The following is a 27499-nucleotide window of genomic DNA, read 5'->3' as shown; positions in this document are numbered from 1 at the left end:
GCCAAAGTCAGCCACACCCTTTGAATTACACTCATTAGGTTTCCGTAGTGTAGTGGTTATCACGTTCGCCTCACACGCGAAAGGTCCCCGGTTCGAAACCGGGCGGAAGCATTTTGTAATATTCAATATTTCCCAATGCCCAGAGGCTAACATTTGGTTTGAAACAGTTGAGGTTTGTCTAAACCTTGCTTTCTACCTCTCCGACCTGTGGATCAATGTTGCCGTTTTTTGGGGGACCTCCTCCGTGCGATCTGTATGAATGTGACCAGACTGACAGCTTCTCTGAGCCAGGCAAATTCATTTATCAGGGTCATTGTAATGGATATATCCAAATAAATGGCAATATAATCCAAGGTAAAACAAACTAAAATGTAGATTGTTTTCTGTCATTACAGCTGCTTGATGTGACCGCTAGTTTTTAATGGGTACTATACACAATACCCCATAATGACAAAGCGATAACATATAGTTTTTATTAATGAAAAAAATATTTAAAAAAAACTTATTTACATACGTTTTCAGACCCTTTGCTATGAGGCTGGAAATGGAGCTCAGGTCCATCCTGTTTCCATTGATCATCCTTAGATATTTCTTTAACTTGATTGGAGTCCACCTGTGGTAAATTCAAATGATTGGTCATTTCTGCAGCATTGAAGGTACCCAAGAACACAGTGGCTTCCATCACTCTTAAATGGAAGAAGTTTTGAACCACCAAGCCTCTTCCAAGAGCCGGCGGCACACAATAATTCCCGGCTTCTCAAGCCTTATTGCTTAATTAATGGACTATGTCATTTCTGATTTCATTAGGTTCTGAGAGCGATAAATGTCCCACCCAGCCAAAGTCAGTCACACCCTTCGAATTCCACTCATTAGGTTTCCGTGGTGTAGTGGTTATCACGTTCGCTTAACATGCGAAAGGTCCCCGGTTCGAGACCGGGCGGAAACATATTTTAAAAAATTGGACAGTAAGCCTATTCACTTAGAACTCGGTCCCAATTTCGGAATTCATGCTTTTCCTTCGCACTTCTCAATATTTGCTAATCAGACGTACCTTTTTTAGTCGCGTAACGCACTCTGCATGTGTGGCTAGCTTGGGCGCTCTGAATACATTCCTGCTACGTGTGGTCTGAGGTCCATAATGATTCAAATAGTTTACCATGCCAGGGTAAGCTGACAAGAAACACAGCCCTTATTTCAAGTGTTTTTAAAATCCCCCGTGGGGAATATGAATGGTGGAAAAACGATTGGAACCATTTTCCTGTTTGACCGCTAGTTTTTAATGGGTATTATGGCTCTTTCTGTGGTACTCAATTTGGGATATTATGTGAGGTAGACTTGTGGGCATTCCTAATATTTTCCACGACTTCCTCTTTTTGTATTGTAGTTTCAGTAGTGTAGTGGTTATCACGTTCGCCTCACACGCGAAAGTCGGTCACACCCTTAGTTTTCCACACATTAGGTTTCCGTAGTGTAGTGGTTATCACGTTCGCCTCACACGCGAAAGGTCCCCGGTTCGAAACCGTGCGGAAACATTTTGTAATATTCAATATTTCCCAATGCCCAGAGGCTAGCATTTGGTTTGAAACAGTTGAGTTTTGTCTAAACCTTGCAGTCTACCTAGATTATTTTCTGTCATTACAGCTGCTTGATGTGACCGCTAGTTGTTAATGGGTACTATACACAATACCCCATAATGACAAAGCGATAACATATAGTTTTTATTAATGAAAAAAATATTTAAAAAAAAACGTATATACATACGTTTTCAGACCCTTTGCTATGAGGCTGGAAATTGAGCTCAGGTTCATCCTGTTTCCATTGATCATCCTTAGATATTTCTTTAACTTGATTGGAGTCCACCTGTGGTAAATTCAAATGATTGGTCATTTCTGCAGCATTGAAGGTACCCAAGAACACAGTGGCTTCCATCACTCTTAAATGGAAGAAGTTTTGAACCACCAAGCCTCTTCCAAGAGCCGGCGGCACACAATAATTCCCGGCTTCTCAAGCCTTATTGCTTAATTAATGGACTAAGTAATTTCTGATTTCATTAGGTTCTGAGAGCGATAAACGTCCCACCCAGCCAAAGTCAGCCACACCCTTTGAATTACACTCATTAGGTTTCCGTAGTGTAGTGGTTATCACGTTCGCCTCACACGCGAAAGGTCCCCGGTTCGAAACCGGGCGGAAGCATTTTGTAATATTCAATATTTCCCAATGCCCAGAGGCTAACATTTGGTTTGAAACAGTTGAGGTTTGTCTAAACCTTGCTTTCTACCTCTCCGACCTGTGGATCAATGTTGCCGTTTTTTGGGGGACCTCCTCCGTGCGATCTGTATGAATGTGACCAGACTGACAGCTTCTCTGAGCCAGGCAAATTCATTTATCAGGGTCATTGTAATGGATATATCCAAATAAATGGCAATATAATCCAAGGTAAAACAAACTAAAATGTAGATTGTTTTCTGTCATTACAGCTGCTTGATGTGACCGCTAGTTTTTAATGGGTACTATACACAATACCCCATAATGACAAAGCGATAACATATAGTTTTTATTAATGAAAAAAATATTTAAAAAAAACTTATTTACATACGTTTTCAGACCCTTTGCTATGAGGCTGGAAATGGAGCTCAGGTCCATCCTGTTTCCATTGATCATCCTTAGATATTTCTTTAACTTGATTGGAGTCCACCTGTGGTAAATTCAAATGATTGGTCATTTCTGCAGCATTGAAGGTACCCAAGAACACAGTGGCTTCCATCACTCTTAAATGGAAGAAGTTTTGAACCACCAAGCCTCTTCCAAGAGCCGGCGGCACACAATAATTCCCGGCTTCTCAAGCCTTATTGCTTAATTAATGGACTATGTAATTTCTGATTTCATTAGGTTCTGAGAGCGATAAATGTCCCACCCAGCCAAAGTCAGTCACACCCTTCGAATTCCATCTCATTAGGTTTCTGTAGTGTAGTGGTTATCACGTTCGCTTAACATGCGAAAGGTCCCCGGTTCGAGACCGGGCGGAAACATATTTTAAAAAAATTGGACAGTAAGCCTATTCACTTAGAACTCGGTCCCAATTTCGGAATTCATGCTTTTCCTTCGCACTTCTCAATATTTGCTAATCAGACGTACCTTTTTTAGTCGCGTAACGCACTCTGCATGTGTGGCTAGCTTGGGCGCTCTGAATACATTCCTGCTACGTGTGGTCTGAGGTCCATAATGATTCAAATAGTTTACCATGCCAGGGTAAGCTGACAAGAAACACAGCCCATATTTCAAGTGTTTTTAAAATCCCCCGTGGGGAATATGAATTGTGGAAAAACGATTGGAACCATTTTCCTGTTTGACCGCTAGTTTTTAATGGGTATTATGGCTCTTTCTGTGGTACTGAATTTGGGATATTATGTGAGGTAGACTTGTGGGCATTCCTAATATTTTCCACGACTTCCTCTTTTTGTATTGTAGTTTCAGTAGTTTAGTGGTTATCACGTTCGCCTCACACGCGAAAGTCGGTCACACCCTTAGTTTTCCACACATTAGGTTTCCGTAGTGTAGTGGTTATCACATTCGCCTCACACGCGAAAGGTCCCCGGTTCGAAACCGTGCGGAAACATTTTGTAATATTCAATATTTCCCAATGCCCAGAGGCTACCATTTGGTTTGAAACAGTTGAGTTTTGTCTAAACCTTGCAGTCTACCTAGATTATTTTCTGTCATTAGCAGCTGCTTGATGTGACCGCTAGTTGTTAATGGGTACTATACACAATACCCCATAATGACAAAGCGATAACATATAGTTTTTATTAATGAAAAAAATATTTTAAAAAAAACGTATTTACATATCGTTTTCAGACCCTTTGCTATGAGGCTGGAAATTGAGCTCAGGTCCATCCTGTTTCCATTGATCATCCTTAGATATTTCTTTAACTTGATTGGAGTCCACCTGTGGTAAATTCAAATGATTGGTCATTTCTGCAGCATTGAAGGTACCCAAGAACACAGTGGCTTCCATCACTCTTAAATGGAAGAAGTTTTGAACCACCAAGCCTCTTCCAAGAGCCGGCGGCACACAATAATTCCCGGCTTCTCAAGCCTTATTGCTTAATTAATGGACTAAGTAATTTCTGATTTCATTAGGTTCTGAGAGCGATAAACGTCCCACCCAGCCAAAGTCAGCCACACCCTTTGAATTACACTCATTAGGTTTCCGTAGTGTAGTGGTTATCACGTTCGCCTCACACGCGAAAGGTCCCCGGTTCGAAACCGGGCGGAAGCATTTTGTAATATTCAATATTTCCCAATGCCCAGAGGCTAACATTTGGTTTGAAACAGTTGAGGTTTGTCTAAACCTTGCTGTCTACCTTCTCCGACCTGTGGATCAATGTTGCCGTTTTTTGGGGGACCTCCTCCGTGCGATCTGTATGAATGTGACCAGACTGACAGCTTCTCTGAGCCAGGCAAATTCATTTATCAGGGTCATTGTAATGGATATATCCAAATAAATGGCAATATAATCCAAGGTAAAACAAACTAAAATGTAGATTATTTTCTGTCATTACAGCTGCTTGATGTGACCGCTAGTTTTTAATGGGTACTATACACAATACCCCATAATGACAAAGCGATAACATATAGTTTTTATTAATGAAAAAAATATTTAAAAAAAACTTATTTACATACGTTTTCAGACCCTTTGCTATGAGGCTGGAAATTGAGCTCAGGTCCATCCTGTTTCCATTGATCATCCTTAGATATTTCTTTAACTTGATTGGAGTCCACCTGTGGTAAATTCAAATGATTGGTCATTTCTGCAGCATTGAAGGTACCCAAGAACACAGTGGCTTCCATCACTCTTAAATGGAAGAAGTTTTGAACCACCAAGCCTCTTCCAAGAGCCGGCGGCACACAATAATTCCCGGCTTCTCAAGCCTTATTGCTTAATTAATGGACTAAGTAATTTCTGATTTCATTAGGTTCTGAGAGCGATAAATGTCCCACCCAGCCAAAGTCAGTCACACCCTTTGAATTCCTCTCATTAGGTTTCTGTAGTGTAGTGGTTATCACGTTCGCTTAACACGCGAAAGGTCCCCGGTTCGAGACCGGGCGGAAACATATTTTAAAAAATTGGACAGTAAGCCTATTCACTTAGGACTCGGTCCCAATTTCGGAATTCATGCTTTTCCTTCGCACTTCTCAATATTTGCTATTCAGACATACCTTTTTTAGTCGCGTAACGCACTCTGCATGTGTGGCTAGCTTGGGCGCTCTGAATACATTCCTGCTACGTGTGGTCTGAGGTCCATAATGATTTCAAATAGTTTACCATGCCAGGGTAAGCTGACAAGAAACACAGCCCTTATTTCAAGTGTTTTTAAAATCCCCCGTGGGGAATATGAATGGTGGAAAAACGATTGGAACCATTTTCCTGTTTGACCGCTAGTTTTTAATGGGTATTATGGCTCTTTCTGTGGTACTCAATTTGGGATATTATGTGAGGTAGACTTGTGGGCATTCCTAATATTTTCCACGACTTCCTCTTTTTGTATTGTAGTTTCAGTAGTGTAGTGGTTATCACGTTCGCCTCACACGCGAAAGTCAGTCACACCCTTAGTTTTCCACACATTAGGTTTCCGTAGTGTAGTGGTTATCACGTTCGCCTCACACGCGAAAGGTCCCCGGTTCGAAACCGTGCGGAAACATTTTGTAATATTCAATATTTCCCAATGCCCAGAGGCTAGCATTTGGTTTGAAACAGTTGAGTTTTGTCTAAACCTTGCAGTCTACCTAGATTATTTTCTGTCATTACAGCTGCTTGATGTGACCGCTAGTTGTTAATGGGTACTATACACAATACCCCATAATGACAAAGCGATAACATATAGTTTTTATTAATGAAAAAAATATTTAAAAAAAACTTATTACATACGTTTTCAGACCCTTTGCTATGAGGCTGGAAATTGAGCTCAGGTTCATCCTGTTTCCATTGATCATCCTTAGATATTTCTTTAACTTGATTGGAGTCCACCTGTGGTAAATTCAAATGATTGGTCATTTCTGCAGCATTGAAGGTACCCAAGAACACAGTGGCTTCCATCACTCTTAAATGGAAGAAGTTTTGAACCACCAAGCCTCTTCCAAGAGCCGGCGGCACACAATAATTCCCGGCTTCTCAAGCCTTATTGCTTAATTAATGGACTAAGTAATTTCTGATTTCATTAGGTTCTGAGAGCGATAAACGTCCCACCCAGCCAAAGTCAGCCACACCCTTTGAATTACACTCATTAGGTTTCCGTAGTGTAGTGGTTATCACGTTCGCCTCACACGCGAAAGGTCCCCGGTTCGAAACCGGGCGGAAGCATTTTGTAATATTCAATATTTCCCAATGCCCAGAGGCTAACATTTGGTTTGAAACAGTTGAGGTTTGTCTAAACCTTGCTGTCTACCTCTCCGACCTGTGGATCAATGTTGCCGTTTTTTGGGGGACCTCCTCCGTGCGATCTGTATGAATGTGACCAGACTGACAGCTTCTCTGAGCCAGGCAAATTCATTTATCAGGGTCATTGTAATGGATATATCCAAATAAATGGCAATATAATCCAAGATAAAACAAACTAAAATGTAGATTGTTTTCTGTCATTACAGCTGCTTGATGTGACCGCTAGTTTTTAATGGGTACTATACACAATACCCCATAATGACAAAGCGATAACATATAGTTTTTATTAATGAAAAAAATATTTAAAAAAACATATTTACATACGTTTTCAGACCCTTTGCTATGAGGCTGGAAATGGAGCTCAGGTCCATCCTGTTTCCATTGATCATCCTTAGATATTTCTTTAACTTGATTGGAGTCCACCTGTGGTAAATTCAAATGATTGGTCATTTCTGCAGCATTGAAGGTACCCAAGAACACAGTGGCTTCCATCACTCTTAAATGGAAGAAGTTTTGAACCACCAAGCCTCTTCCAAGAGCCGGCGGCACACAATAATTCCCGGCTTCTCAAGCCTTATTGCTTAATTAATGGACTAAGTAATTTCTGATTTCATTAGGTTCTGAGAGCGATAAATGTCCCACCCAGCCAAAGTCAGTCACACCCTTCGAATTCCACTCATTAGGTTTCCTGTAGTGTAGTGGTTATCACGTTCGCTTAACATGCGAAAGGTCCCCGGTTCGAGACCGGGCGGAAACATATTTTAAAAAATTGGACAGTAAGCCTATTCACTTAGGACTCGGTCCCAATTTCGGAATTCATGCTTTTCCTTCGCACTTCTCAATATTTGCTATTCAGACATACCTTTTTTAGTCGCGTAACGCACTCTGCATGTGTGGCTAGCTTGGGCGCTCTGAATACATTCCTGCTACGTGTGGTCTGAGGTCCATAATGATTCAAATAGTTTACCATGCCAGGGTAAGCTGACAAGAAACACAGCCCTTATTTCAAGTGTTTTTAAAATCCCCCGTGGGGAATATGAATGGTGGAAAAACGATTGGAACCATTTTCCTGTTTGACCGCTAGTTTTTAATGGGTATTATGGCATCTTTCTGTGGTACTCAATTTGGGATATTATGTGAGGTAGACTTGTGGGCATTCCTAATATTTTCCACGACTTCCTCTTTTTGTATTGTAGTTTCAGTAGTGTAGTGGTTATCACGTTCGCCTCACACGCGAAAGTCAGTCACACCCTTAGTTTTCCACACATTAGGTTTCCGTAGTGTAGTGGTTATCACGTTCGCCTCACACGCGAAAGGTCCCCGGTTCGAAACCGTGCGGAAACATTTTGTAATATTCAATATTTCCCAATGCCCAGAGGCTAGCATTTGGTTTGAAACAGTTGAGTTTTGTCTAAACCTTGCAGTCTACCTAGATTATTTTCTGTCATTACAGCTGCTTGATGTGACCGCTAGTTTTTAATGGGTACTATACACAATACCCCATAATGACAAAGCGATAACATATCGTTTTTATTAATGAAAAAAATATTTAAAAAAAAACGTATTTACATACGTTTTCAGACCCTTTGCTATGATGCTGGAAATTGAGCTCAGGTCCATCCTGTTTCCATTGATCATCCTTAGATATTTCTTTAACTTGATTGGAGTCCACCTGTGGTAAATTCAAATGATTGGTCATTTCTGCAGCATTGAAGGTACCCAAGAACACAGTGGCTTCCATCACTCTTAAATGGAAGAAGTTTTGAACCACCAAGCCTCTTCCAAGAGCCGGCGGCACACAATAATTCCCGGCTTCTCAAGCCTTATTGCTTAATTAATGGACTAAGTAATTTCTGATTTCATTAGGTTCTGAGAGCGATAAATGTCCCACCCAGCCAAAGTCAGTCACACCCTTTGAATTCCTCTCATTAGGTTTCTGTAGTGTAGTGGTTATCACGTTCGCTTAACACGCGAAAGGTCCCCGGTTCGAGACCGGGCGGAAACATATTTAAAAAATTGGACAGTAAGCCTATTCACTTAGGACTCGGTCCCAATTTCGGAATTCATGCTTTTCCTTCGCACTTCTCAATATTTGCTATTCAGACATACCTTTTTTAGTCGCGTAACGCACTCTGCATGTGTGGCTAGCTTGGGCGCTCTGAATACATTCCTGCTACGTGTGGTCTGAGGTCCATAATGATTCAAATAGTTTACCATGCCAGGGTAAGCTGACAAGAAACACAGCCCTTATTTCAAGTGTTTTTAAAATCCCCCGTGGGGAATATGAATGGTGGAAAAACGATTGGAACCATTTTCCTGTTTGACCGCTAGTTTTTAATGGGTATTATGGCTCTTTCTGTGGTACTCAATTTGGGATATTATGTGAGGTAGACTTGTGGGCATTCCTAATATTTTCCACGACTTCCTCTTTTTGTATTGTAGTTTCAGTAGTGTAGTGGTTATCACGTTCGCCTCACACGCGAAAGTCAGTCACACCCTTAGTTTTCCACACATTAGGTTTCCGTAGTGTAGTGGTTATCACGTTCGCCTCACACGCGAAAGGTCCCCGGTTCGAAACCGGTGCGGAAACATTTTGTAATATTCAATATTTCCCAATGCCCAGAGGCTAACATTTGGTTTGAAACAGTTGAGGTTTGTCTAAACCTTGCTGTCTACCTCTCCGACCTGTGGATCAATGTTGCCGTTTTTTGGGGGACCTCCTCCGTGCGATCTGTATGAATGTGACCAGACTGACAGCTTCTCTGAGCCAGGCAAATTCATTTATCAGGGTCATTGTAATGGATATATCCAAATAAATGGCAATATAATCCAAGGTAAAACAAACTAAAATGTAGATTGTTTTCTGTCATTACAGCTGCTTGATGTGACCGCTAGTTTTTAATGGGTACTATACACAATACCCCATAATGACAAAGCGATAACATATAGTTTTTATTAATGAAAAAATATTTAAAAAAACTTATTTACATACGTTTTCAGACCCTTTGCTATGAGGCTGGAAATTGAGCTCAGGTCCATCCTGTTTCCATTGATCATCCTTAGATATTTCTTTAACTTGATTGGAGTCCACCTGTGGTAAATTCAAATGATTGGTCATTTCTGCAGCATTGAAGGTACCCAAGAACACAGTGGCTTCCATCACTCTTAAATGGAAGAAGTTTTGAACCACCAAGCCTCTTCCAAGAGCCGGCGGCACACAATAATTCCCGGCTTCTCAAGCCTTATTGCTTAATTAATGGACTAAGTAATTTCTGATTTCATTAGGTTCTGAGAGCGATAAATGTCCCACCCAGCCAAAGTCAGTCACACCCTTTGAATTCCACTCATTAGGTTTCCGTAGTGTAGTGGTTATCACGTTCGCTTAACACGCGAAAGGTCCCCGGTTCGAGACCGGGCGGAAACATATTTTAAAAAATTGGACAGTAAGCCTATTCACTTAGGACTCGGTCCCAATTTCGGAATTCATGCTTTTCCTTCGCACTTCTCAATATTTGCTATTCAGACATACCTTTTTTAGTCGCGTAACGCACTCTGCATGTGTGGCTAGCTTGGGCGCTCTGAATACATTCCTGCTACGTGTGGTCTGAGGTCCATAATGATTCAAATAGTTTACCATGCCAGGGTAAGCTGACAAGAAACACAGCCCTTATTTCAAGTGTTTTTAAAATCCCCCGTGGGGAATATGAATGGTGGAAAAACGATTGGAACCATTTTCCTGTTTGACCGCTAGTTTTTAATGGGTATTATGGCTCTTTCTGTGGTACTCAATTTGGGATATTATGTGAGGTAGACTTGTGGGCATTCCTAATATTTTCCACGACTTCCTCTTTTTGTATTGTAGTTTCAGTAGTGTAGTGGTTATCACGTTCGCCTCACACGCGAAAGTCAGTCACACCCTTAGTTTTCCACACATTAGGTTTCCGTAGTGTAGTGGTTATCACGTTCGCCTCACACGCGAAAGGTCCCCGGTTCGAAACCGTGCGGAAACATTTTGTAATATTCAATATTTCCCAATGCCCAGAGGCTAGCATTTGGTTTGAAACAGTTGAGTTTTGTCTAAACCTTGCAGTCTACCTAGATTATTTTCTGTCATTACAGCTGCTTGATGTGACCGCTAGTTTTTAATGGGTACTATACACAATACCCCATAATGACAAAGCGATAACATATAGTTTTTATTAATGAAAAAAATATTTAAAAAAAAACGTATTTACATACGTTTTCAGACCCTTTGCTATGAGGCTGGAAATTGAGCTCAGGTCCATCCTGTTTCCATTGATCATCCTTAGATATTTCTTTAACTTGATTGGAGTCCACCTGTGGTAAATTCAAATGATTGGTCATTTCTGCAGCATTGAAGGTACCCAAGAACACAGTGGCTTCCATCACTCTTAAATGGAAGAAGTTTTGAACCACCAAGCCTCTTCCAAGAGCCGGCGGCACACAATAATTCCCGGCTTCTCAAGCCTTATTGCTTAATTAATGGACTAAGTAATTTCTGATTTCATTAGGTTCTGAGAGCGATAAATGTCCCACCCAGCCAAAGTCAGTCACACCCTTTGAATTCCTCTCATTAGGTTTCTGTAGTGTAGTGGTTATCACGTTCGCTTAACACGCGAAAGGTCCCCGGTTCGAGACCGGGCGGAAACATATTTAAAAAATTGGACAGTAAGCCTATTCACTTAGGACTCGGTCCCAATTTCGGAATTCATGCTTTTCCTTCGCACTTCTCAATATTTGCTATTCAGACATACCTTTTTTAGTCGCGTAACGCACTCTGCATGTGTGGCTAGCTTGGGCGCTCTGAATACATTCCTGCTACGTGTGGTCTGAGGTCCATAATGATTCAAATAGTTTACCATGCCAGGGTAAGCTGACAAGAAACACAGCCCTTATTTCAAGTGTTTTTAAAATCCCCCGTGGGGAATATGAATGGTGGAAAAACGATTGGAACCATTTTCCTGTTTGACCGCTAGTTTTTAATGGGTATTATGGCTCTTTCTGTGGTACTCAATTTGGGATATTATGTGAGGTAGACTTGTGGGCATTCCTAATATTTTCCACGACTTCCTCTTTTTGTATTGTAGTTTCAGTAGTGTAGTGGTTATCACGTTCGCCTCACACGCGAAAGTCAGTCACACCCTTAGTTTTCCACACATTAGGTTTCCGTAGTGTAGTGGTTATCACATTCGCCTCACACGCGAAAGGTCCCCGGTTCGAAACCGTGCGGAAACATTTTGTAATATTCAATATTTCCCAATGCCCAGAGGCTAGCATTTGGTTTGAAACAGTTGAGTTTTGTCTAAACCTTGCAGTCTACCTAGATTATTTTCTGTCATTACAGCTGCTTGATGTGACCGCTAGTTTTTAATGGGTACTATACACAATACCCCATAATGACAAAGCGATAACATATAGTTTTTATTAATGAAAAAAATATTTAAAAAAAAACTTATTTACATACGTTTTCAGACCCTTTGCTATGAGGCTGGAAATTGAGCTCAGGTCCATCCTGTTTCCATTGATCATCCTTAGATATTTCTTTAACTTGATTGGAGTCCACCTGTGGTAAATTCAAATGATTGGTCATTTCTGCAGCATTGAAGGTACCCAAGAACACAGTGGCTTCCATCACTCTTAAATGGAAGAAGTTTTGAACCACCAAGCCTCTTCCAAGAGCCGGCGGCACACAATAATTCCCGGCTTCTCAAGCCTTATTGCTTAATTAATGGACTAAGTAATTTCTGATTTCATTAGGTTCTGAGAGCGATAAATGTCCCACCCAGCCAAAGTCAGTCACACCCTTTGAATTCCACTCATTAGGTTTCTGTAGTGTAGTGGTTATCACGTTCGCTTAACACGCGAAAGGTCCCCGGTTCGAGACCGGGCGGAAACATATTTTAAAAAATTGGACAGTAAGCCTATTCACTTAGGACTCGGTCCCAATTTCGGAATTCATGCTTTTCCTTCGCACTTCTCAATATTTGCTATTCAGACATACCTTTTTTAGTCGCGTAACGCACTCTGCATGTGTGGCTAGCTTGGGCGCTCTGAATACATTCCTGCTACGTGTGGTCTGAGGTCCATAATGATTCAAATAGTTTACCATGCCAGGGTAAGCTGACAAGAAACACAGCCCTTATTTCAAGTGTTTTTAAAATCCCCCGTGGGGAATATGAATGGTGGAAAAACGATTGGAACCATTTTCCTGTTTGACCGCTAGTTTTTAATGGGTATTATGGCTCTTTCTGTGGTACTCAATTTGGGATATTATGTGAGGTAGACTTGTGGGCATTCCTAATATTTTCCACGACTTCCTCTTTTTGTATTGTAGTTTCAGTAGTGTAGTGGTTATCACGTTCGCCTCACACGCGAAAGTCAGTCACACCCTTAGTTTTCCACACATTAGGTTTCCGTAGTGTAGTGGTTATCACATTCGCCTCACACGCGAAAGGTCCCCGGTTCGAAACCGTGCGGAAACATTTTGTAATATTCAATATTTCCCAATGCCCAGAGGCTAGCATTTGGTTTGAAACAGTTGAGTTTTGTCTAAACCTTGCAGTCTACCTAGATTATTTTCTGTCATTACAGCTGCTTGATGTGACCGCTAGTTTTTAATGGGTACTATACACAATACCCCATAATGACAAAGCGATAACATATAGTTTTTATTAATGAAAAAAATATTTAAAAAAAAACTTATTTACATACGTTTTCAGACCCTTTGCTATGAGGCTGGAAATTGAGCTCAGGTCCATCCTGTTTCCATTGATCATCCTTAGATATTTCTTTAACTTGATTGGAGTCCACCTGTGGTAAATTCAAATGATTGGTCATTTCTGCAGCATTGAAGGTACCCAAGAACACAGTGGCTTCCATCACTCTTAAATGGAAGAAGTTTTGAACCACCAAGCCTCTTCCAAGAGCCGGCGGCACACAATAATTCCCGGCTTCTCAAGCCTTATTGCTTAATTAATGGACTAAGTAATTTCTGATTTCATTAGGTTCTGAGAGCGATAAATGTCCCACCCAGCCAAAGTCAGTCACACCCTTTGAATTCCACTCATTAGGTTTCTGTAGTGTAGTGGTTATCACGTTCGCTTAACACGCGAAAGGTCCCCGGTTCGAGACCGGGCGGAAACATATTTAAAAAATTGGACAGTAAGCCTATTCACTTAGGACTCGGTCCCAATTTCGGAATTCATGCTTTTCCTTCGCACTTCTCAATATTTGCTATTCAGACATACCTTTTTTAGTCGCGTAACGCACTCTGCATGTGTGGCTAGCTTGGGCGCTCTGAATACATTCCTGCTACGTGTGGTCTGAGGTCCATAATGATTCAAATAGTTTACCATGCCAGGGTAAGCTGACAAGAAACACAGCCCTTATTTCAAGTGTTTTTAAAATCCCCCGTGGGGAATATGAATGGTGGAAAAACGATTGGAACCATTTTCCTGTTTGACCGCTAGTTTTTAATGGGTATTATGGCTCTTTCTGTGGTACTCAATTTGGGATATTATGTGAGGTAGACTTGTGGGCATTCCTAATATTTTCCACGACTTCCTCTTTTTGTATTGTAGTTTCAGTAGTGTAGTGGTTATCACGTTCGCCTCACACGCGAAAGTCAGTCACACCCTTAGTTTTCCACACATTAGGTTTCCGTAGTGTAGTGGTTATCACATTCGCCTCACACGCGAAAGGTCCCCGGTTCGAAACCGTGCGGAAACATTTTGTAATATTCAATATTTCCCAATGCCCAGAGGCTAGCATTTGGTTTGAAACAGTTGAGTTTTGTCTAAACCTTGCAGTCTACCTAGATTATTTTCTGTCATTACAGCTGCTTGATGTGACCGCTAGTTTTTAATGGGTACTATACACAATACCCCATAATGACAAAGCGATAACATATAGTTTTTATTAATGAAAAAAATATTTAAAAAAAACTTATTTACATACGTTTTCAGACCCTTTGCTATGAGGCTGGAAATTGAGCTCAGGTCCATCCTGTTTCCATTGATCATCCTTAGATATTTCTTTAACTTGATTGGAGTCCACCTGTGGTAAATTCAAATGATTGGTCATTTCTGCAGCATTGAAGGTACCCAAGAACACAGTGGCTTCCATCACTCTTAAATGGAAGAAGTTTTGAACCACCAAGCCTCTTCCAAGAGCCGGCGGCACACAATAATTCCCGGCTTCTCAAGCCTTATTGCTTAATTAATGGACTAAGTAATTTCTGATTTCATTAGGTTCTGAGAGCGATAAATGTCCCACCCAGCCAAAGTCAGTCACACCCTTTGAATTCCACTCATTAGGTTTCTGTAGTGTAGTGGTTATCACGTTCGCTTAACACGCGAAAGGTCCCCGGTTCGAGACCGGGCGGAAACATATTTTAAAAAATTGGACAGTAAGCCTATTCACTTAGGACTCGGTCCCAATTTCGGAATTCATGCTTTTCCTTCGCACTTCTCAATATTTGCTATTCAGACATACCTTTTTTAGTCGCGTAACGCACTCTGCATGTGTGGCTAGCTTGGGCGCTCTGAATACATTCCTGCTACGTGTGGTCTGAGGTCCATAATGATTCAAATAGTTTACCATGCCAGGGTAAGCTGACAAGAAACACAGCCCTTATTTCAAGTGTTTTTAAAATCCCCCGTGGGGAATATGAATGGTGGAAAAACGATTGGAACCATTTTCCTGTTTGACCGCTAGTTTTTAATGGGTATTATGGCTCTTTCTGTGGTACTCAATTTGGGATATTATGTGAGGTAGACTTGTGGGCATTCCTAATATTTTCCACGACTTCCTCTTTTTGTATTGTAGTTTCAGTAGTGTAGTGGTTATCACGTTCGCCTCACACGCGAAAGTCAGTCACACCCTTAGTTTTCCACACATTAGGTTTCCGTAGTGTAGTGGTTATCACGTTCGCCTCACACGCGAAAGGTCCCCGGTTCGAAACCGTGCGGAAACATTTTGTAATATTCAATATTTCCCAATGCCCAGAGGCTAGCATTTGGTTTGAAACAGTTGAGTTTTGTCTAAACCTTGCAGTCTACCTAGATTATTTTCTGTCATTACAGCTGCTTGATGTGACCGCTAGTTTTTAATGGGTACTATACACAATACCCCATAATGACAAAGCGATAACATATAGTTTTTATTAATGAAAAAAATATTTAAAAAAAAACGTATTTACATACGTTTTCAGACCCTTTGCTATGAGGCTGGAAATTGAGCTCAGGTCCATCCTGTTTCCATTGATCATCCTTAGATATTTCTTTAACTTGATTGGAGTCCACCTGTGGTAAATTCAAATGATTGGTCATTTCTGCAGCATTGAAGGTACCCAAGAACACAGTGGCTTCCATCACTCTTAAATGGAAGAAGTTTTGAACCACCAAGCCTCTTCCAAGAGCCGGCGGCACACAATAATTCCCGGCTTCTCAAGCCTTATTGCTTAATTAATGGACTAAGTAATTTCTGATTTCATTAGGTTCTGAGAGCGATAAATGTCCCACCCAGCCAAAGTCAGTCACACCCTTTGAATTCCTCTCATTAGGTTTCTGTAGTGTAGTGGTTATCACGTTCGCTTAACACGCGAAAGGTCCCCGGTTCGAGACCGGGCGGAAACATATTTTAAAAAATTGGACAGTAAGCCTATTCACTTAGGACTCGGTCCCAATTTCGGAATTCATGCTTTTCCTTCGCACTTCTCAATATTTGCTATTCAGACATACCTTTTTTAGTCGCGTAACGCACTCTGCATGTGTGGCTAGCTTGGGCGCTCTGAATACATTCCTGCTACGTGTGGTCTGAGGTCCATAATGATTCAAATAGTTTACCATGCCAGGGTAAGCTGACAAGAAACACAGCCCTTATTTCAAGTGTTTTTAAAATCCCCCGTGGGGAATATGAATGGTGGAAAAACGATTGGAACCATTTTCCTGTTTGACCGCTAGTTTTTAATGGGTATTATGGCTCTTTCTGTGGTACTCAATTTGGGATATTATGTGAGGTAGACTTGTGGGCATTCCTAATATTTTCCACGACTTCCTCTTTTTGTATTGTAGTTTCAGTAGTGTAGTGGTTATCACGTTCGCCTCACACGCGAAAGTCAGTCACACCCTTAGTTTTCCACACATTAGGTTTCCGTAGTGTAGTGGTTATCACATTCGCCTCACACGCGAAAGGTCCCCGGTTCGAAACCGTGCGGAAACATTTTGTAATATTCAATATTTCCCAATGCCCAGAGGCTAGCATTTGGTTTGAAACAGTTGAGTTTTGTCTAAACCTTGCAGTCTACCTAGATTATTTTCTGTCATTACAGCTGCTTGATGTGACCGCTAGTTTTTAATGGGTACTATACACAATACCCCATAATGACAAAGCGATAACATATAGTTTTTATTAATGAAAAAAATATTTAAAAAAAAACTTATTTACATACGTTTTCAGACCCTTTGCTATGAGGCTGGAAATTGAGCTCAGGTCCATCCTGTTTCCATTGATCATCCTTAGATATTTCTTTAACTTGATTGGAGTCCACCTGTGGTAAATTCAAATGATTGGTCATTTCTGCAGCATTGAAGGTACCCAAGAACACAGTGGCTTCCATCACTCTTAAATGGAAGAAGTTTTGAACCACCAAGCCTCTTCCAAGAGCCGGCGGCACACAATAATTCCCGGCTTCTCAAGCCTTATTGCTTAATTAATGGACTAAGTAATTTCTGATTTCATTAGGTTCTGAGAGCGATAAATGTCCCACCCAGCCAAAGTCAGTCACACCCTTTGAATTCCACTCATTAGGTTTCTGTAGTGTAGTGGTTATCACGTTCGCTTAACACGCGAAAGGTCCCCGGTTCGAGACCGGGCGGAAACATATTTAAAAAAATTGGACAGTAAGCCTATTCACTTAGGACTCGGTCCCAATTTCAGAATTCATGCTTTTCCTTCGCACTTCTCAATATTTGCTATTCAGACATACCTTTTTTAGTCGCGTAACGCACTCTGCATGTGTGGCTAGCTTGGGCGCTCTGAATACATTCCTGCTACGTGTGGTCTGAGGTCCATAATGATTCAAATAGTTTACCATGCCAGGGTAAGCTGACAAGAAACACAGCCCTTATTTCAAGTGTTTTTAAAATCCCCCGTGGGGAATATGAATGGTGGAAAAACGATTGGAACCATTTTCCTGTTTGACCGCTAGTTTTTAATGGGTATTATGGCTCTTTCTGTGGTACTCAATTTGGGATATTATGTGAGGTAGACTTGTGGGCATTCCTAATATTTTCCACGACTTCCTCTTTTTGTATTGTAGTTTCAGTAGTGTAGTGGTTATCACGTTCGCCTCACACGCGAAAGTCAGTCACACCCTTAGTTTTCCACACATTAGGTTTCCGTAGTGTAGTGGTTATCACATTCGCCTCACACGCGAAAGGTCCCCGGTTCGAAACCGTGCGGAAACATTTTGTAATATTCAATATTTCCCAATGCCCAGAGGCTAGCATTTGGTTTGAAACAGTTGAGTTTTGTCTAAACCTTGCAGTCTACCTAGATTATTTTCTGTCATTACAGCTGCTTGATGTGACCGCTAGTTTTTAATGGGTACTATACACAATACCCCATAATGACAAAGCGATAACATATAGTTTTTATTAATGAAAAAATATTTAAAAAAAACTTATTTACATACGTTTTCAGACCCTTTGCTATGAGGCTGGAAATTGAGCTCAGGTCCATCCTGTTTCCATTGATCATCCTTAGATATTTCTTTAACTTGATTGGAGTCCACCTGTGGTAAATTCAAATGATTGGTCATTTCTGCAGCATTGAAGGTACCCAAGAACACAGTGGCTTCCATCACTCTTAAATGGAAGAAGTTTTGAACCACCAAGCCTCTTCCAAGAGCCGGCGGCACACAATAATTCCCGGCTTCTCAAGCCTTATTGCTTAATTAATGGACTAAGTAATTTCTGATTTCATTAGGTTCTGAGAGCGATAAATGTCCCACCCAGCCAAAGTCAGTCACACCCTTTGAATTCCACTCATTAGGTTTCTGTAGTGTAGTGGTTATCACGTTCGCTTAACACGCGAAAGGTCCCCGGTTCGAGACCGGGCGGAAACATATTTTAAAAAATTGGACAGTAAGCCTATTCACTTAGGACTCGGTCCCAATTTCGGAATTCATGCTTTTCCTTCGCACTTCTCAATATTTGCTATTCAGACATACCTTTTTTAGTCGCGTAACGCACTCTGCATGTGTGGCTAGCTTGGGCGCTCTGAATACATTCCTGCTACGTGTGGTCTGAGGTCCATAATGATTCAAATAGTTTACCATGCCAGGGTAAGCTGACAAGAAACACAGCCCTTATTTCAAGTGTTTTTAAAATCCCCCGTGGGGAATATGAATGGTGGAAAAACGATTGGAACCATTTTCCTGTTTGACCGCTAGTTTTTAATGGGTATTATGGCTCTTTCTGTGGTACTCAATTTGGGATATTATGTGAGGTAGACTTGTGGGCATTCCTAATATTTTCCACGACTTCCTCTTTTTGTATTGTAGTTTCAGTAGTGTAGTGGTTATCACGTTCGCCTCACACGCGAAAGTCAGTCACACCCTTAGTTTTCCACACATTAGGTTTCCGTAGTGTAGTGGTTATCACGTTCGCCTCACACGCGAAAGGTCCCCGGTTCGAAACCGTGCGGAAACATTTTGTAATATTCAATATTTCCCAATGCCCAGAGGCTAGCATTTGGTTTGAAACAGTTGAGTTTTGTCTAAACCTTGCAGTCTACCTAGATTATTTTCTGTCATTACAGCTGCTTGATGTGACCGCTAGTTTTTAATGGGTACTATACACAATACCCCATAATGACAAAGCGATAACATATAGTTTTTATTAATGAAAAAATATTTTAAAAAAAACTTATATACATACGTTTTCAGACCCTTTGCTATGAGGCTGGAAATTGAGCTCAGGTCCATCCTGTTTCCATTGATCATCCTTAGATATTTCTTTAACTTGATTGGAGTCCACCTGTGGTAAATTCAAATGATTGGTCATTTCTGCAGCATTGAAGGTACCCAAGAACACAGTGGCTTCCATCACTCTTAAATGGAAGAAGTTTTGAACCACCAAGCCTCTTCCAAGAGCCGGCGGCACACAATAATTCCCGGCTTCTCAAGCCTTATTGCTTAATTAATGGACTAAGTAATTTCTGATTTCATTAGGTTCTGAGAGCGATAAATGTCCCACCCAGCCAAAGTCAGTCACACCCTTTGAATTCCACTCATTAGGTTTCTGTAGTGTAGTGGTTATCACGTTCGCTTAACACGCGAAAGGTCCCCGGTTCGAGACCGGGCGGAAACATATTTAAAAAAATTGGACAGTAAGCCTATTCACTTAGGACTCGGTCCCAATTTCGGAATTCATGCTTTTCCTTCGCACTTCTCAATATTTGCTATTCAGACATACCTTTTTTAGTCGCGTAACGCACTCTGCATGTGTGGCTAGCTTGGGCGCTCTGAATACATTCCTGCTACGTGTGGTCTGAGGTCCATAATGATTCAAATAGTTTACCATGCCAGGGTAAGCTGACAAGAAACACAGCCCTTATTTCAAGTGTTTTTAAAATCCCCCGTGGGGAATATGAATGGTGGAAAAACGATTGGAACCATTTTCCTGTTTGACCGCTAGTTTTTAATGGGTATTATGGCTCTTTCTGTGGTACTCAATTTGGGATATTATGTGAGGTAGACTTGTGGGCATTCCTAATATTTTCCACGACTTCCTCTTTTTGTATTGTAGTTTCAGTAGTGTAGTGGTTATCACGTTCGCCTCACACGCGAAAGTCAGTCACACCCTTAGTTTTCCACACATTAGGTTTCCGTAGTGTAGTGGTTATCACATTCGCCTCACACGCGAAAGGTCCCCGGTTCGAAACCGTGCGGAAACATTTTGTAATATTCAATATTTCCCAATGCCCAGAGGCTAGCATTTGGTTTGAAACAGTTGAGTTTTGTCTAAACCTTGCAGTCTACCTAGATTATTTTCTGTCATTACAGCTGCTTGATGTGACCGCTAGTTTTTAATGGGTACTATACACAATACCCCATAATGACAAAGCGATAACATATAGTTTTTATTAATGAAAAAATATTTAAAAAAAAACTTATTTACATACGTTTTCAGACCCTTTGCTATGAGGCTGGAAATTGAGCTCAGGTCCATCCTGTTTCCATTGATCATCCTTAGATATTTCTTTAACTTGATTGGAGTCCACCTGTGGTAAATTCAAATGATTGGTCATTTCTGCAGCATTGAAGGTACCCAAGAACACAGTGGCTTCCATCACTCTTAAATGGAAGAAGTTTTGAACCACCAAGCCTCTTCCAAGAGCCGGCGGCACACAATAATTCCCGGCTTCTCAAGCCTTATTGCTTAATTAATGGACTAAGTAATTTCTGATTTCATTAGGTTCTGAGAGCGATAAATGTCCCACCCAGCCAAAGTCAGTCACACCCTTTGAATTCCACTCATTAGGTTTCTGTAGTGTAGTGGTTATCACGTTCGCTTAACACGCGAAAGGTCCCCGGTTCGAGACCGGGCGGAAACATATTTTAAAAAATTGGACAGTAAGCCTATTCACTTAGGACTCGGTCCCAATTTCGGAATTCATGCTTTTCCTTCGCACTTCTCAATATTTGCTATTCAGACATACCTTTTTTAGTCGCGTAACGCACTCTGCATGTGTGGCTAGCTTGGGCGCTCTGAATACATTCCTGCTACGTGTGGTCTGAGGTCCATAATGATTCAAATAGTTTACCATGCCAGGGTAAGCTGACAAGAAACACAGCCCTTATTTCAAGTGTTTTTAAAATCCCCCGTGGGGAATATGAATGGTGGAAAAACGATTGGAACCATTTTCCTGTTTGACCGCTAGTTTTTAATGGGTATTATGGCTCTTTCTGTGGTACTCAATTTGGGATATTATGTGAGGTAGACTTGTGGGCATTCCTAATATTTTCCACGACTTCCTCTTTTTGTATTGTAGTTTCAGTAGTGTAGTGGTTATCACGTTCGCCTCACACGCGAAAGTCAGTCACACCCTTAGTTTTCCACACATTAGGTTTCCGTAGTGTAGTGGTTATCACGTTCGCCTCACACGCGAAAGGTCCCCGGTTCGAAACCGTGCGGAAACATTTTGTAATATTCAATATTTCCCAATGCCCAGAGGCTAGCATTTGGTTTGAAACAGTTGAGTTTTGTCTAAACCTTGCAGTCTACCTAGATTATTTTCTGTCATTACAGCTGCTTGATGTGACCGCTAGTTGTTAATGGGTACTATACACAATACCCCATAATGACAAAGCGATAACATATAGTTTTTATTAATGAAAAAAATATTTAAAAAAAACTTATATACATACGTTTTCAGACCCTTTGCTATGAGGCTGGAAATTGAGCTCAGGTTCATCCTGTTTCCATTGATCATCCTTAGATGTTTCTTCAACTTGATTGGAGTCCACCTGTGGTAAATTCAAATGATTGGTCATTTCTGCAGCATTGAAGGTACCCAAGAACACAGTGGCTTCCATCACTCTTAAATGGAAGAAGTTTTGAACCACCAAGCCTCTTCCAAGAGCCGGCGGCACACAATAATTCCCGGCTTCTCAAGCCTTATTGCTTAATTAATGGACTAAGTCATTTCTGATTTCATTAGGTTCTGAGAGCGATAAACGTCCCACCCAGCCAAAGTCAGCCACACCCTTTGAATTCCACTCATTAGGTTTCCGTAGTGTAGTGGTTATCACGTTCGCCTCACACGCGAAAGGTCCCCGGTTCGAAACCGGGCGGAAGCATTTTGTAATATTCAATATTTCCCAATGCCCAGAGGCTAACATTTGGTTTGAAACAGTTGAGGTTTGTCTAAACCTTGCTGTCTACCTCTCCGACCTGTGGATCAATGTTGCCGTTTTTTGGGGGACCTCCTCCGTGCGATCTGTATGAATGTGACCAGACTGACAGCTTCTCTGAGCCAGGCAAATTCATTTATCAGGGTCATTGTAATGGATATATCCAAATAAATGGCAATATAATCCAAGGTAAAACAAACTAAAATGTAGATTGTTTTCTGTCATTACAGCTGCTTGATGTGACCGCTAGTTTTTAATGGGTACTATACACAATACCCCATAATGACAAAGCGATAACATATAGTTTTTATTAATGAAAAAAATATTAAAAAAAAAACTTATTTACATACGTTTTCAGACCCTTTGCTATGAGGCTGGAAATTGAGCTCAGGTCCATCCTGTTTCCATTGATCATCCTTAGATATTTCTTTAACTTGATTGGAGTCCACCTGTGGTAAATTCAAATGATTGGTCATTTCTGCAGCATTGAAGGTACCCAAGAACACAGTGGCTTCCATCACTCTTAAATGGAAGAAGTTTTGAACCACCAAGCCTCTTCCAAGAGCCGGCGGCACACAATAATTCCCGGCTTCTCAAGCCTTATTGCTTAATTAATGGACTAAGTAATTTCTGATTTCATTAGGTTCTGAGAGCGATAAATGTCCCACCCAGCCAAAGTCAGTCACACCCTTTGAATTCCACTCATTAGGTTTCCGTAGTGTAGTGGTTATCACGTTCGCTTAACACGCGAAATGTCCCCGGTTCGAGACCGGGCGGAAACATATTTTAAAAAATTGGACAGTAAGCCTATTCACTTAGGACTCGGTCCCAATTTCGGAATTCATGCTTTTCCTTCGCACTTCTCAATATTTGCTATTCAGACGTACCTTTTTTAGTCGCGTAACGCACTCTGCATGTGTGGCTAGCTTGGGCGCTCTGAATACATTCCTGCTACGTGTGGTCTGAGGTCCATAATGATTCAAATAGTTTACCATGCCAGGGTAAGCTGACAAGAAACACAGCCCTTATTTCAAGTGTTTTTAAAATCCCCCGTGGGGAATATGAATGGTGGAAAAACGATTGGAACCATTTTCCTGTTTGACCGCTAGTTTTTAATGGGTATTATGGCTCTTTCTGTGGTACTCAATTTGGGATATTATGTGAGGTAGACTTGTGGGCATTCCTAATATTTTCCACGACTTCCTCTTATTGTATTGTAGTTTCAGTAGTGTAGTGGTTATCACGTTCGCCTCACACGCGAAAGTCAGTCACACCCTTAGATTTCCAAACATTAGGTTTCCGTAGTGTAGTGGTTATCACGTTCGCCTCACACGCGAAAGGTCCCCGGTTCGAAACCGTGCGGAAACATTTTGTAATATTCAATATTTCCCAATGCCCAGAGGCTAGCATTTGGTTTGAAACAGTTGAGTTTTGTCTAAACCTTGCAGTCTACCTAGATTATTTTCTGTCATTACAGCTGCTTGATGTGACCGCTAGTTGTTAATGGGTACTATACACAATACCCCATAATGACAAAGCGATAACATATAGTTTTTATTAATGAAAAAAATATTTAAAAAAAAACTTATATACATACGTTTTCAGACCCTTTGCTATGAGGCTGGAAATTGAGCTCAGGTTCATCCTGTTTCCATTGATCATCCTTAGATGTTTCTTCAACTTGATTGGAGTCCACATGTGATAAATTCAAATGATTGGTCATTTCTGCAGCATTGAAGGTACCCAAGAACACAGTGGCTTCCATCACTCTTAAATGGAAGAAGTTTTGAACCACCAAGCCTCTTCCAAGAGCCGGCGGCACACAATAATTCCCGGCTTCTCAAGCCTTATTGCTTAATTAATGGACTAAGTCATTTCTGATTTCATTAGGTTCTGAGAGCGATAAACGTCCCACCCAGCCAAAGTCAGCCACATCCTTTGAATTAAACTCATTAGGTTTCCGTAGTGTAGTGGTTATCACATTTGCCTCACACGCGAAAGGTCCCCGGTTCGAAACCGGGCGGAAGCATTTTGTAATATTCAATATTTCCCAATGCCCAGAGGCTAACATTTGGTTTGAAACAGTTGAGCTTTGTCTAAACCTTGCTGTCTACCTCTCCGACCTGTGGATCAATGTTGCCGTTTTTTGGGGGACCTCCTCCGTTCGATCTGTATGAATGTGACCAGACTGACAGCTTCTCTGAGCCAGGCAAATTCATTTATCAGGGTCATTGTAATGGATATATCCAAATAAATGGCAATATAATCCAAGATAAAACAAACTAAAATGTAGATTATTTTCTGTCATTACAGCTGCTTGATGTGACCGCTAGTTTTTAATGGGTACTATACACAATACCCCATAATGACAAAGCGATAACATATAATTTTTATTAATGAAAAAAATATTTAAAAAAAACTTATTTACATACGTTTTCAGACCCTTTGCTATGAGGCTGGAAATTGAGCTCAGGTCCATCCTGTTTCCATTGATCATCCTTAGATATTTCTTTAACTTGATTGGAGTCCACCTGTGGTAAATTCAAATGATTGGTCATTTCTGCAGCATTGAAGGTACCCAAGAACACAGTGGCTTCCAACACTCTTAAATGGAAGAAGTTTTGAACCACCAAGCCTCTTCCAAGAGCCGGCGGCACACAATAATTCCCGGCTTCTCAAGCCTTATTGCTTAATTAATGGACTAAGTAATTTCTGATTTCATTAGGTTCTGAGAGCGATAAATGTCCCACCCAGCCAAAGTCAGTCACACCCTTTGAATTCCACTCATTAGCTTTCAGTAGTGTAGTGGTTATCATGTTCGCTTAACACACGAAAAGTCCCCGGTTTGAGACCGGGTGGAAACATATTTTAAAAAATTGGACAGTAAGCCTATTCACTTAGGACTCGGTCCCAATTTCGGAATTCATGCTTTTCCTTCGCACTTCTCAATATTTGCTATTCAGACATACCTTTTTTAGTCGCGTAACGCACTCTGCATGTGTGGCTAGCTTGGGCGCTCTGAATACATTCCTGCTACGTGTGGTCTGAGGTCCATAATGATTCAAATAGTTTACCATGCCAGGGTAAGCTGACAAGAAACACAGCCCTTATTTCAAGTGTTTTTAAAATCCCCCGTAGGGAATATGAATGGTGGAAAAACGATTGGAACCATTTTCCTGTTTGACCGCTAGTTTTTAATGGGTATTATGGCTCTTTCTGTGGTACTCAATTTGGGATATTATGTGAGGTAGACTTGTGGGCATTCCTAATATTTTCCACGACTTCCTCTTATTGTATTGTAGTTTCAGTAGTGTAGTGGTTATCACGTTCGCCTCACACGCGAAAGTCAGTCACACCCTTAGATTTCCACACATTAGGTTTCCGTAGTGTAGTGGTTATCACGTTCGCCTCACACGCGAAAGGTCCCCGGTTCGAAACCGTGCGGAAACATTTTGTAATATTCAATATTTCCCAATGCCCAGAGGCTAGCATTTGGTTTGAAACAGTTGAGTTTTGTCTAAACCTTGCAGTCTACCTAGATTATTTTCTGTCATTACAGCTGCTTGATGTGACCGCTAGTTGTTAATGGGTACTATACACAATACCCCATAATGACAAAGCGATAACATATAGTTTTTATTAATGAAAAAAATATTTAAAAAAAAACTTATATACATACGTTTTCAGACCCTTTGCTATGAGGCTGGAAATTGAGCTCAGGTTCATCCTGTTTCCATTGATCATCCTTAGATGTTTCTTCAACTTGATTGGAGTCCACCTGTGATAAATTCAAATGATTGGTCATTTCTGCAGCATTGAAGGTACCCAAGAACACAGTGGCTTCCATCACTCTTAAATGGAAGAAGTTTTGAACCACCAAGCCTCTTCCAAGAGCCGGCGGCACACAATAATTCCCGGCTTCTCAAGCCTTATTGCTTAATTAATGGACTAAGTAATTTCTGATTTCATTAGGTTCTGAGAGCGATAAACGTCCCACCCAGCCAAAGTCAGCCACATCCTTTGAATTAAACTCATTAGGTTTCCGTAGTGTAGTGGTTATCACATTTGCCTCACACGCGAAAGGTCCCCGGTTCGAAACCGGGCGGAAGCATTTTGTAATATTCAATATTTCCCAATGCCCAGAGGCTAACATTTGGTTTGAAACAGTTGAGGTTTGTCTAAACCTTGCTGTCTACCTCTCCGACCTGTGGATCAATGTTGCCGTTTTTTGGGGGACCTCCTCCGTGCGATCTGTATGAATGTGACCAGACTGACAGATTCTCTGAGCCAGGCAAATTCATTTATCAGGGTCATTGTAATGGATATATCCAAATAAATGGCAATATAATCCAAGATAAAACAAACTAAAATGTAGATTATTTTCTGTCATTACAGCTGCTTGATGTGACCGCTAGTTTTTAATGGGTACTATACACAATACCCCATAATGACAAAGTTATAACATATAATTTTATTAATGAAAAAATTATTTAAAAAAAACTTATTTACATACGTTTTCAGACCCTTTGCTATGAGGCTGGAAATTGAGCTCAGGTCCATCCTGTTTCCATTGATCATCCTTAGATATTTCTTTAACTTGATTGGAGTCCACCTGTGGTAAATTCAAATGATTGGTCATTTCTGCAGCATTGAAGGTACCCAAGAACACAGTGGCTTCCAACACTCTTAAATGGAAGAAGTTTTGAACCACCAAGCCTCTTCCAAGAGCCGGCGGCACACAATAATTCCCGGCTTCTCAAGCCTTATTGCTTAATTAATGGACTAAGTAATTTCTGATTTCATTACGTTCTGAGAGCGATAAATGTCCCACCCAGCCAAAGTCAGTCACACCCTTTGAATTCCACTCATTAGCTTTCAGTAGTGTAGTGGTTATCATGTTCGCTTAACACACGAAAAGTCCCCGGTTTGAGACCGGGTGGAAACATATTTTAAAAAATTGGACAGTAAGCCTATTCACTTAGGACTCTGTCCCAATTTCGGAATTCATGCTTTTCCTTCGCACTTCTCAATATTTGCTATTCAGACATACCTTTTTTAGTCGCGTAACGCACTCTGCATGTGTGGCTAGCTTGGGCGCTCTGAATACATTCCTGCTACGT

The 27499-nt window shown here is 40.9% G+C and overlaps 40 non-coding genes across 40 annotated transcripts; all 40 read left to right on the top strand.

Annotated features, from left to right (window-relative positions):
* Positions 1-38: 38 nt before the first annotated feature.
* trnav-cac (transfer RNA valine (anticodon CAC)) lies at positions 39-111 on the top strand. The gene has a single exon. It is a non-coding gene; the product is annotated as a tRNA-Val (tRNA).
* A 762-nt stretch (positions 112-873) lies between these two features.
* Positions 874-946, top strand: trnav-aac (transfer RNA valine (anticodon AAC)). The gene has a single exon. It is a non-coding gene; the product is annotated as a tRNA-Val (tRNA).
* A 513-nt stretch (positions 947-1459) lies between these two features.
* Positions 1460-1532, top strand: trnav-cac (transfer RNA valine (anticodon CAC)). Its single transcript has one exon. It is a non-coding gene; the product is annotated as a tRNA-Val (tRNA).
* Positions 1533-2120: 588 nt separating this feature from the next.
* On the top strand, positions 2121-2193 carry trnav-cac (transfer RNA valine (anticodon CAC)). The gene has a single exon. It is a non-coding gene; the product is annotated as a tRNA-Val (tRNA).
* A 763-nt stretch (positions 2194-2956) lies between these two features.
* Positions 2957-3029, top strand: trnav-aac (transfer RNA valine (anticodon AAC)). Its single transcript has one exon. It is a non-coding gene; the product is annotated as a tRNA-Val (tRNA).
* Positions 3030-3543: 514 nt separating this feature from the next.
* trnav-cac (transfer RNA valine (anticodon CAC)) lies at positions 3544-3616 on the top strand. Its single transcript has one exon. It is a non-coding gene; the product is annotated as a tRNA-Val (tRNA).
* A 590-nt stretch (positions 3617-4206) lies between these two features.
* trnav-cac (transfer RNA valine (anticodon CAC)) lies at positions 4207-4279 on the top strand. Its single transcript has one exon. It is a non-coding gene; the product is annotated as a tRNA-Val (tRNA).
* Positions 4280-5042: 763 nt separating this feature from the next.
* On the top strand, positions 5043-5115 carry trnav-aac (transfer RNA valine (anticodon AAC)). Its single transcript has one exon. It is a non-coding gene; the product is annotated as a tRNA-Val (tRNA).
* Positions 5116-5629: 514 nt separating this feature from the next.
* On the top strand, positions 5630-5702 carry trnav-cac (transfer RNA valine (anticodon CAC)). Its single transcript has one exon. It is a non-coding gene; the product is annotated as a tRNA-Val (tRNA).
* Positions 5703-6288: 586 nt separating this feature from the next.
* On the top strand, positions 6289-6361 carry trnav-cac (transfer RNA valine (anticodon CAC)). The gene has a single exon. It is a non-coding gene; the product is annotated as a tRNA-Val (tRNA).
* Positions 6362-7122: 761 nt separating this feature from the next.
* trnav-aac (transfer RNA valine (anticodon AAC)) lies at positions 7123-7196 on the top strand. The gene has a single exon. It is a non-coding gene; the product is annotated as a tRNA-Val (tRNA).
* Positions 7197-7710: 514 nt separating this feature from the next.
* trnav-cac (transfer RNA valine (anticodon CAC)) lies at positions 7711-7783 on the top strand. The gene has a single exon. It is a non-coding gene; the product is annotated as a tRNA-Val (tRNA).
* Positions 7784-8371: 588 nt separating this feature from the next.
* Positions 8372-8444, top strand: trnav-aac (transfer RNA valine (anticodon AAC)). Its single transcript has one exon. It is a non-coding gene; the product is annotated as a tRNA-Val (tRNA).
* A 512-nt stretch (positions 8445-8956) lies between these two features.
* On the top strand, positions 8957-9030 carry trnav-cac (transfer RNA valine (anticodon CAC)). Its single transcript has one exon. It is a non-coding gene; the product is annotated as a tRNA-Val (tRNA).
* Positions 9031-9790: 760 nt separating this feature from the next.
* On the top strand, positions 9791-9863 carry trnav-aac (transfer RNA valine (anticodon AAC)). The gene has a single exon. It is a non-coding gene; the product is annotated as a tRNA-Val (tRNA).
* A 513-nt stretch (positions 9864-10376) lies between these two features.
* Positions 10377-10449, top strand: trnav-cac (transfer RNA valine (anticodon CAC)). Its single transcript has one exon. It is a non-coding gene; the product is annotated as a tRNA-Val (tRNA).
* Positions 10450-11037: 588 nt separating this feature from the next.
* trnav-aac (transfer RNA valine (anticodon AAC)) lies at positions 11038-11110 on the top strand. The gene has a single exon. It is a non-coding gene; the product is annotated as a tRNA-Val (tRNA).
* A 512-nt stretch (positions 11111-11622) lies between these two features.
* Positions 11623-11695, top strand: trnav-cac (transfer RNA valine (anticodon CAC)). The gene has a single exon. It is a non-coding gene; the product is annotated as a tRNA-Val (tRNA).
* A 588-nt stretch (positions 11696-12283) lies between these two features.
* Positions 12284-12356, top strand: trnav-aac (transfer RNA valine (anticodon AAC)). The gene has a single exon. It is a non-coding gene; the product is annotated as a tRNA-Val (tRNA).
* Positions 12357-12869: 513 nt separating this feature from the next.
* On the top strand, positions 12870-12942 carry trnav-cac (transfer RNA valine (anticodon CAC)). The gene has a single exon. It is a non-coding gene; the product is annotated as a tRNA-Val (tRNA).
* A 588-nt stretch (positions 12943-13530) lies between these two features.
* trnav-aac (transfer RNA valine (anticodon AAC)) lies at positions 13531-13603 on the top strand. Its single transcript has one exon. It is a non-coding gene; the product is annotated as a tRNA-Val (tRNA).
* Positions 13604-14115: 512 nt separating this feature from the next.
* On the top strand, positions 14116-14188 carry trnav-cac (transfer RNA valine (anticodon CAC)). Its single transcript has one exon. It is a non-coding gene; the product is annotated as a tRNA-Val (tRNA).
* A 587-nt stretch (positions 14189-14775) lies between these two features.
* Positions 14776-14848, top strand: trnav-aac (transfer RNA valine (anticodon AAC)). Its single transcript has one exon. It is a non-coding gene; the product is annotated as a tRNA-Val (tRNA).
* A 513-nt stretch (positions 14849-15361) lies between these two features.
* On the top strand, positions 15362-15434 carry trnav-cac (transfer RNA valine (anticodon CAC)). The gene has a single exon. It is a non-coding gene; the product is annotated as a tRNA-Val (tRNA).
* A 588-nt stretch (positions 15435-16022) lies between these two features.
* On the top strand, positions 16023-16095 carry trnav-aac (transfer RNA valine (anticodon AAC)). Its single transcript has one exon. It is a non-coding gene; the product is annotated as a tRNA-Val (tRNA).
* A 513-nt stretch (positions 16096-16608) lies between these two features.
* On the top strand, positions 16609-16681 carry trnav-cac (transfer RNA valine (anticodon CAC)). The gene has a single exon. It is a non-coding gene; the product is annotated as a tRNA-Val (tRNA).
* Positions 16682-17269: 588 nt separating this feature from the next.
* On the top strand, positions 17270-17342 carry trnav-aac (transfer RNA valine (anticodon AAC)). The gene has a single exon. It is a non-coding gene; the product is annotated as a tRNA-Val (tRNA).
* A 513-nt stretch (positions 17343-17855) lies between these two features.
* trnav-cac (transfer RNA valine (anticodon CAC)) lies at positions 17856-17928 on the top strand. Its single transcript has one exon. It is a non-coding gene; the product is annotated as a tRNA-Val (tRNA).
* Positions 17929-18514: 586 nt separating this feature from the next.
* On the top strand, positions 18515-18587 carry trnav-aac (transfer RNA valine (anticodon AAC)). The gene has a single exon. It is a non-coding gene; the product is annotated as a tRNA-Val (tRNA).
* A 513-nt stretch (positions 18588-19100) lies between these two features.
* Positions 19101-19173, top strand: trnav-cac (transfer RNA valine (anticodon CAC)). The gene has a single exon. It is a non-coding gene; the product is annotated as a tRNA-Val (tRNA).
* Positions 19174-19760: 587 nt separating this feature from the next.
* Positions 19761-19833, top strand: trnav-aac (transfer RNA valine (anticodon AAC)). Its single transcript has one exon. It is a non-coding gene; the product is annotated as a tRNA-Val (tRNA).
* Positions 19834-20346: 513 nt separating this feature from the next.
* Positions 20347-20419, top strand: trnav-cac (transfer RNA valine (anticodon CAC)). The gene has a single exon. It is a non-coding gene; the product is annotated as a tRNA-Val (tRNA).
* A 587-nt stretch (positions 20420-21006) lies between these two features.
* trnav-aac (transfer RNA valine (anticodon AAC)) lies at positions 21007-21079 on the top strand. The gene has a single exon. It is a non-coding gene; the product is annotated as a tRNA-Val (tRNA).
* Positions 21080-21592: 513 nt separating this feature from the next.
* On the top strand, positions 21593-21665 carry trnav-cac (transfer RNA valine (anticodon CAC)). Its single transcript has one exon. It is a non-coding gene; the product is annotated as a tRNA-Val (tRNA).
* Positions 21666-22252: 587 nt separating this feature from the next.
* Positions 22253-22325, top strand: trnav-cac (transfer RNA valine (anticodon CAC)). The gene has a single exon. It is a non-coding gene; the product is annotated as a tRNA-Val (tRNA).
* A 763-nt stretch (positions 22326-23088) lies between these two features.
* Positions 23089-23161, top strand: trnav-aac (transfer RNA valine (anticodon AAC)). Its single transcript has one exon. It is a non-coding gene; the product is annotated as a tRNA-Val (tRNA).
* A 513-nt stretch (positions 23162-23674) lies between these two features.
* On the top strand, positions 23675-23747 carry trnav-cac (transfer RNA valine (anticodon CAC)). The gene has a single exon. It is a non-coding gene; the product is annotated as a tRNA-Val (tRNA).
* A 588-nt stretch (positions 23748-24335) lies between these two features.
* On the top strand, positions 24336-24408 carry trnav-cac (transfer RNA valine (anticodon CAC)). Its single transcript has one exon. It is a non-coding gene; the product is annotated as a tRNA-Val (tRNA).
* Positions 24409-25756: 1348 nt separating this feature from the next.
* Positions 25757-25829, top strand: trnav-cac (transfer RNA valine (anticodon CAC)). The gene has a single exon. It is a non-coding gene; the product is annotated as a tRNA-Val (tRNA).
* Positions 25830-26417: 588 nt separating this feature from the next.
* On the top strand, positions 26418-26490 carry trnav-cac (transfer RNA valine (anticodon CAC)). The gene has a single exon. It is a non-coding gene; the product is annotated as a tRNA-Val (tRNA).
* The last annotated feature ends 1009 nt before the right edge of the window (positions 26491-27499 follow it).

Source organism: Oncorhynchus kisutch, unplaced genomic scaffold (assembly GCF_002021735.2).
Source record: "Oncorhynchus kisutch isolate 150728-3 unplaced genomic scaffold, Okis_V2 scaffold3947, whole genome shotgun sequence".
In the NCBI taxonomy this organism is placed as follows: Eukaryota; Metazoa; Chordata; class Actinopteri; order Salmoniformes; family Salmonidae; genus Oncorhynchus; species Oncorhynchus kisutch.
The sequence above is the reverse complement of the archived record's forward strand: the minus strand, read 5'-3'. Positions and strand labels throughout refer to the sequence as shown.